This window comes from Molothrus ater, chromosome 22 (genome assembly GCF_012460135.2).
Source record: "Molothrus ater isolate BHLD 08-10-18 breed brown headed cowbird chromosome 22, BPBGC_Mater_1.1, whole genome shotgun sequence".
Classification (NCBI taxonomy): Eukaryota; Metazoa; Chordata; class Aves; order Passeriformes; family Icteridae; genus Molothrus; species Molothrus ater.
In genome coordinates, this window is record NC_050499.2 from 270,161 (window position 1) to 278,558 (window position 8,398).

Below are 8,398 nucleotides of genomic sequence, written 5' to 3' on the forward strand. Positions count from 1 at the left end.
ATGTGCAGCACAGCCAAAATTATACAGCAAGTGGTTGCTGCAGTTTGCACTCTGTACTCTGTGGCTTCTTATGGGTATTTTTTAACCCATTTGGCACCTAAGTCGAAGTTTTCCCCAGGTGCACCATACCTGGGTTTGGAGTTGCTGGGTGCTTTCTGTTCTTCCTTTGGAATGAAGTTGATTTTGAAACAAAGTTGCCATTAAGATGCCGCTCTTTTGGTAGAGCTCCTGCCAACAGCTTCTTAAACAAGGGGTTGTTTCTAGCCAGCAGGGTGTGCGCAGCATTTGGAATGTAGCCTGGAGAGGTTCTGTTCCCTAAGCAGCGAGTGGTAGTGGAGCCTGGAACTCCCTCCGTTTGCTGGTCCAACCAAAAACTGGACACAGCCTAGTGTTTTGTGCTGTTCTCTTGCTTGCTTTGTGAAAGCAAAATGCTCTCTCTTCATGTTGACTTGTTCTATCAGATTTTCCACCACAGGCAAGTTTTTTTCCTAACAGCATCTGATTCATGTTCCCTCTCTTGTTGCAGGTCACCTCCCACATGGATACTGAGAAGCTCCTTCTTCAGTGAGCAGGAAAGGAACCTTTGGTGTTCAGAGTTGTGCAGCAAATTTTGAGCTTGGCCTGTTGCAGCAGAGGGCCTGCCTGAGAGGCTGAGAGAAAGTTCTGTCAGTGTCATTGCAGGAGTAGAAGCAAAGGGATCCCTGGCTGTTTTCTCCTTTTCTGTTAAAGAGCTTTTGAACACAGCATGAACAAACCCTTTTCCATACAGCATATGGCTTTTCAGCATCCTTAAAGCTGGGTGAGTGAATTTGGGTTGGATGAGTGGGGTCTTCTGGTCCCACTGCCACCCATGAATTGACAGTCCATGGATAGCAAAACTCTATTCACTGTGACAGGGTCCTGTGGATGAATGGGACCAAGAACTTGATACACTCCTGCCTCAAAACCCAACAGATTTAGGGCCTCTTCAGGGACCAATGTCTAGTCCCAAGAAGCTCTTTTCTTGGTTAAGCCATATAAGGGTTGGGCTATGATGGAAAAATCAGCAGTGTGCCTCCTTCAAAACACCAATAATCCTAAAGCAAGCTGGAGCTCCTTTGTGGTTCCAGGAATTTTCATGTCACCCAGGATAGCTGGTGTGTCAGTGGGAATTCCCAGAGCTCTTCCCCTGCACCATGTACTGCAACCCCTGCATTTCCTTGTCATCCCATCCCATCCCATCCCATCCCATCCCATCCCATCCCATCCCATCCCATCTCTTGAGATGTTACACCCACCTTGCTCTGCGTTGCCTTTCACTGCCCACCTCCCCTCCCCCTTACTTCACCTTGCAGACCCATCCATTGCCTTGCCTATCCCTTCCACTCCCCTCCCCTGCCATGCCTACCTCACTTGCTTTATCCCCACTGACTTTCTTGTCTTGCCTATTTTTAGGATGTTGGGAGATTCAAGACAGACTATGGACTTTGGACCTGGTTAACATAAGAAATTTGATAACAGGATGCCTTGGAAAAAGCAAAAAGAACTTTGAAAATTAGACCTAGATTGCAAGAAGATTAAATCAGACAGGTTTACCGGAAAAAGAAAACCTCAATAATCTCTGCAAGCAAGAGATGTTGTTATATGCGTAAGTTTGTGTATGTGATTTTAACCTAATCATTGTAGTACACATTACTAGTCTCCCTGAAATAGTATATAAGTGTTTGTATCCCACAATGAAATCAGATTCTGATCACTGAGTCAGTCTCCCCGTCTCTCTCCATTGCCGACAGCCTACCCCTTTCTCTCCTTGCCTGGTCTACCCATACTTGGCCTGGCCTTGCCTTCCTCTCCCCTGCCTTATTGGGCCTTGTACACACCTCCCTTGCCTTGCCTTGCCTACCCCTCTCTTGCCTTGATTTCTTTGCCTGGCCCTGCCTGCCCCTTGCTCACTTTTCCTTGCCTTGCCTGCCCCTCCCTCACCATGCCTTGCCTTGGCCTTCCCTGCCCCTCACTCCCTCCCATGGATAACTGTGAAAGTTGTGGTGCCTTGTTCCTGGAGTTCCCACATGGGATTGATGAGTTAGAATGGTGAATCAGCTGATGGGCTGTGTCCTGCTTCCAGATTTATCTCTGCTGTTGCTAAACTGCCTTTTTCCCTTGCTTTCCACATAAGACATCTCCTTTTTCAGCGATGTGCATTTCTTGTTCAAACTGTGCAGATTCCAAAGACTGTTTGACCTCGAAGGAATGTCTCTCCATTTGATTCTGTTTTCATTTACAAGTAACCTGGGAGCAAGACTCAGCTGTAGTCTTTTCAATGAGGTGATTTAGCTGTGCACATTGATCTCCACGCCACTGTTTTCTTCTTTGAGCTACCTTGTCCTTGAGGAACTGTAGCTGGTTATGGAACACATGGACGGAGGCACTTTTAGAGAATGTTGTGGATGAAGGAGAGATGGCAGCTGTCAGTCGGGTGGTGAGGGATCCCTCTGGTGCTTCCCATGCCCTGGACAAAGTTGTCCTGGTAAACACGTGATAAGAACAAAAAAAAACCCCAAAAACCTAATCTGCCTTAACATGTAGAAAGATGCTGCTCTAATTGTTTTGGATTAGCGCCTCTTCCTCTTGGCCACACCATGTTCTGTTATACTTACCATTCCCCAAGACAAGAAATCTCTTGGAGCCATTTCCTTTCTTTGTGTAATGAATTCAGATCCTTAGTTTTCACCCTCATATTTCTTGTTCCTCTATTAGAGCCTGCAGACCCTGGACTTCCCAGGTCATCCACAGGGATGTCAAAAGCTCCAGCATCCTTCTGGGCATGGATGGATCTGTCAGGTTGGGTGGGTGGTTTTGGTCGGGGGCAGCTTTCCTGGGCTGTGGGGTCTGGGGCTGCTGCTGCGTGGTGCCAGTTCCCCAGGAGTGGTGCTTGTGGGAGTGCACGGAGCCCTGCTGAGGGCTGAGAGCATTTGCCCCATGTTGAGAGGGCCAGAGAGGAACAGGATGTCAGGAGGGACTTCGGTTTGTGTGTGTCCCTTCCAGGAGGACAGAGTTCTATTTGAAAACTTCCAGTGAATAAATGAAAGCCACTGCATGAAACTTGAGGGTTTCTTTAAGAGGCCACTTCCCACTTCCATCTTTCCTTGGCTACAGCTGTGAGGAAAGAGAGCACAGCCACTTTTCCAGCAGCATTCCACAGCACATTGTCAGCCTGAGAGTGAGGAATTCTTGTGCTTGGTTTCCTCATTCCAGCTGCCTTTAGCAGGATTTGATTTTCTCCTCAGCTGATTTTGGCCTCTGTGCCCAGCTCAGCCCTAAGCAGGATGAACAGAACTCGATGGTGGGGACTGCTCACAGGATGGCCCCAGCTGGGAGGAGTGGTACTCATGGCCCCAAGGTGGACATCTGGTCACTTGGGATGGTGGCAGTATAGAAGGTAGAGGAGAACCTCCTTACTTTAAGGGAACTCGGGCCACAACAAGAAGAAAATTTCAGAGTGTTTGCATAGGCCTGAGTGCACAGAGGGATTGTGCCTTGAGACGAGCAGCTGGATGTTTATGCACATCATTGAAGGGAATCCCCAAAGACTCAGGCCTTGACACAGAATAATACTTCCCATTCTCCAGCAACCATTTGCTTTGGGTTTTAAGTTGTTGCAGCTCTTCTGTCTGTGGGGACGACCTGAAAACATGAAGCCAGCATATCAGATCTAATCCAATCTTGCAAAAAATCCAACCCCTAAATCAACATCCAAACCAAACAACATTTCTGAAAGAGTTTTGAAAACAGGTGTCATGAACCTCCCAATTCCTCTCATTGGGAAACTTGTCCAAATCATGAAAATTATTTTCTAAAGTCCACGTGGTCAAACACATTTCTTTCCTAGTCCAAGCCACTTTCTCCATGTCACCAAGCTTGAGCTTTCAGCAATCCAAACATCCCATTTCTTGCCTGGCAGTTTGTAGGATGTTTGCAGGATGATGGGGCTGTGATTAATGCACCTGAGTGTCTTCTCAGTTGAATTCATTGGGTGCCCCCCTCTTATGAATCTCCAGTCCTGGTTCTTTTCAGATAAACACTAAGTAGAATTCCTAGAACAGGAACAGGAAGGGACCTCTAAAGGTCATCTAGACCAGCAGCCCCACAGTGAGCAGAGGAAAATCTTCAAGTAGATCTGGTTGCTCCAAGCTTCTTCCGACCTGAGTTCAGATGTGTCCAGGGATGGGGCATTCACCATGTCTTGGGGAAGTACCCATATTTCCCCAGTCCCCTTGTAAACAGTCTCTTCCTTAGACCCAGTGTGAATCTCCCCTTTTTGAGTTTAAAGCCATTTCCCCTTGTCCCATTGCAACAGGACCTGTTACAAAAGCTTTGTGCCCAAGTTTCTGAGAAGCCCCCTTGAAGTGTTTACAGATTGCAATAAGCTCTCCCTGGATCCTTCTCACACTGAACAAGCCCAGCTCCCTCAGCTGTCCCTCATAGAAGATGTGTTCCACCATCTGATCATTCCTGTAGCCCTGTTTTGTCCTTCTGGAGTTCATTCAGTTTTATGGGTGGCAAGAGAACTGCTGTGGAATGATACTGGGTACGGAGGCCTGAAATGGTTTTGGCAGTCCCAGCAGGGTGCTCATAGCATAGGTTATGGGAAAGAATGGACCATGGTGGACTCACTGTGAGCATCAGAGGGGCCCTGGCTTATTCCTCCTGCCCCACTCTAGCAGGTTTCCTCATTTTTAAAGATTTATGTCACTGAATCACAGGTGACCAAGGACAGCAGGACCCATCCATCCTGGCAGCATTCATCTTGGAAGAACCCTTGCATGTATGGAATTTTGAAAGTGGGGTTCCAATTACAGCCAAGGATGCCTGGATGAGAAGGACAAATCTTGTCCACAGGAAGGAAAGCACAGAGCCCCAGTGTTTCAGGGGCAGATGAGTGGTGGCCCTCAAAGGACCAAAGCCAGCCACACTTGTCTTTATGTCAGCATTCATCAGGAAGCAATCTTCGGATATACAAAATTTTGGATCTAGAATCCCAGTTTTGGCCATGGACACCTGGAGGAGAATGACAGTTCTTTTCCATGGGAAAGAAAAGCAAAACATCCTAGTGTTTAAGGGGAAGAAGAGAGATTGCCATGAGGCCACAACCAGCTCAACCTGCCTATCCTGGCAGCTTTTGTCTGGAAGAAACCCTTGGATAGATGGAATTTTGGCACTGGAATCCCAATTTCTGCCATGGGTATCTGAACAAGAACAACAGTTCCATAGTCAGAAAAGCATGGAGCCCCAGTGTTTCAAAGGCAGATGAGAGCCAGCCCTTGGTAAGCCAAGAGCAGCCAAAGCTTTGCAGTCATGGCAGCTTCTCTCTGGGAGTATCCTTGGACATAGGGAGTTCCAGAGACAGACTCTCAATTTCAGCTATGGGTGCCTGGGTGTGAAAGACAGTTTTTTCCATAGGAAGAAAAGCACAGAGCCCCAGGGTTTCAAAGGCAGATGAGAGGTGGCCCCAGGAGGTAAAGCCAGCCAGACATGTTCCATGTTTCCTTGGTCCCACAAGGCCCTGCAGTGTCACACTGTGTAGTAAACCCCATAGATTTAGGAAAAGCACCATGGAGAATATGAACAATAGGAATGCTGAAACAGCAAAAGAAAATTCCTGTTTCCCTGTCCTCTGCCCTTAACCTATCTCTGTAACCCTATAAGGCAATGTCATGTTAACCCCTTACCCATTGGTCAAGCTTGGATCCTTTCCAACCCTATAAAAGAAGCATACTGTACCCCATTAGGGGAGAAAGAAGAAGAGCAGAGACCCTTCACGGACCTCCCCAAATAAAGCCATCTTTGTGGAACAGCCTGCGTCTTCTCCTTCTCCTCTCTCTCCATCTGCTGCGGCCTCATGCCCGGGGCACCACTACCTAGCAAGCAGAGCTGAAATCCTAAGAGCTTGCAATCACTATAGAGCTGATAATCACCATGCTTGCTAGATGGTAGCCCCGCAGCCTTGGCATGAGCGAGCTAGCTTCGGGCACCCGGTCCCTACTCAGGCACTGAGCTCCTGAGCCCTATTGCTCTGCTTTATAATAACGCCATTGAGGCTTTATTAAAGTGGCATCCCAACGACTTCGGACCCCCCACAGGCGATATCCATCGGTTGAGCAACAAAGCCCCCCCAGGGTTTTCTGTGATTGACTGTTCGGGAAGCCACTCCTTCTGTGAAAGGACTTTTCGTTTTAGAAAATCCTTTCCCCAGGAGGGTCAGTTCGACACTCAAAACTTACATCTGAACGAAAGTTCCGAGGAGAACTGACGTCAGCAGACCCCTTCCACAGATCTTGAAGCCCAGGAACTGTAAGTATTAGCTAATATTGCGCGCATAACTTCGGGGCTCCAAAACTTTTTTTTTCGTTTTTTTTCCTTTTTTTTTTGCGTTTTTTCTGCTGGAAGGGCTAACCATTAACATGGGTACAATTTTTAGTACATTAAAACTAAGTAAAACTGAGAGAGAGATATATTTAACTATTTTAGAAATCTTATCTGCTAACAACTTTTCCTTTTCTAAAGGCAAGCTCTCAAAAACTAACCTTAAAAAATTTGTAACTTGGATTATTTCGCAATACCCTGATACTGATAAGAAAGCAGTCATTGAAAATTTGTTTTGGGATATGATCGGGAACACAGTATATATCTCCCAAACAAACCAGGATTTCTCTGTAACTAATTATTTGCCTTTATTCCATATAATAACTAAAACCGTTGAAAGATTTAACAGAGAAAAGATTTTGCAGTCGGTAAAAGACACTTCCTCTTCAAATACTAACAAGATTGATAAGGACTCAGAGGAATGTCACATGCATATGTCACATCACCCCTTAGGTCCTAAAGTCCCTCTCGCCTCCGTTACTCCTAAAGCAGAGGTTACGCTGCCCACCACCACCCCCCCCCCCCCATCCTCCACCCCTGCAGGACCTGTGCTGCCCAACTCCGCGGATCCTGTCTTATCTATAACTCCATACATCCCCCCTACCCCCGGCTCGGCTTCCTCCTTGCTTCCGGTCCCGGGGGTCCCTTTTCCTGCCTCTGCCGCCCCCTCCACCCCTGCGTCGGCTCTACCCCCCTCCGCTGCGGCCCCCCCCCCCACCCCCATGCTGGTCTCCCCCACCCCCATGCTGGTCTCCCCCACGACTCCTCCCGTTGCCGCGCCCGCCGCACCCGCTCCCCTCCCCTTGGCTCCGACCGGCCTGGCCCCTCCCGATGGCTCCCCGAGCCACACCTCCGCCGCTCCCGAGCCCATGTCCGTCCCCTCCCCCTCCCCCTGCTCCCTGCCTGCCACAGCAAGGGGACCTCACACAAGCGCAGTCCCACCAACCCACCCCGTAACCGCAGCACCCTGGACCGGTCCCACTGCCGGCTTCCCCCCACTCCCCCCTATGCCTGCACCCCCACCCTGCCCAGCCCCCCTGCTCCCACCACGCATCCTCCCAACCCCCCGCCCACCCTCAATGCCACCCGAACGGAATCCCAGACACCCCCCACGGTTCTACCCCCCCCACCCGGTCCTGTGCGTGCTGTGCTGCCATCCCAGCTCCATTGGCGCCTCCCCCCGGCCAGGTCATGCCATGTCTCCCCCCCCCAGCCATTGAAACCTTTGAAAAACGCTTCTAAACGAAAAAAGCGTAAGTCACGGATAGCAACCCTCCCTCAGTCCTCTCAGAGGACCAGAGCTCTTGCAGTGAATCTGATTCTGATACGATCCATACGGATCCATGGGCTCTTATTAAAATAGAAGCAACAAAAGTTGGGACTGGGAGCTGGCACAGAAAATTAATGCTTTCCCAGTATAACATAAGCAAGGACGGAATGGTGGTGAGTCCACTATAAAGACATGGACGGCTAACTCGAATAAGGAACTAGTGCAATTAAGAAATATAGCCAAAGAACATGGGCGAAGCACACATATTTTTAGAAATTTCTTAGAAGCCATGTTCTCAGCTTCCTTGTCTTCCATATCTTACTTCCCCACGATATAAAAAATATTTCACACTGCCTCCTGTCCCCAGCAGAATATATGTTATGGGACAGGCATTGGAAAAGACATTTAAAAACATTATCAGATTCATATTCTGCGGATGCTAATAAGACGAATTTTACGGTAGTCCAACTAGCTGGTGAAGGTGACTTACAGAAACCAGCGGACCAATTGGAAACCTTGAATAAAGAGGCACTGCAGGACGTCGCTCTCGCAGCAAAAACCTCTTTACTTCTCGTGTATGATGAGTCAATGCCAACAATGCATTTTTCTACTATTAAACAAGGGACAGATGAAAGTTTTATCAAATTTGTGGACAGACTTAGAGATGCTCTGAAGAAACAGACAGAGAGCACAGAGGCAAAGAAGGAACTCTTATGTAAACTTGCC

The 8,398-nt window shown here is 48.3% G+C and overlaps 1 long non-coding RNA gene across 1 annotated transcript; it reads left to right on the forward strand.

Moving 5' to 3' along the window:
• The first annotated feature begins 531 nt into the window (after window positions 1-531).
• On the forward strand, window positions 532-5,287 carry LOC129046923 (uncharacterized). The gene is made up of 3 exons (XR_008508777.1): window positions 532-799; window positions 1,435-1,627; window positions 4,743-5,287. It is a non-coding gene; the product is annotated as an uncharacterized LOC129046923 (long non-coding RNA).
• The last annotated feature ends 3,111 nt before the right edge of the window (window positions 5,288-8,398 follow it).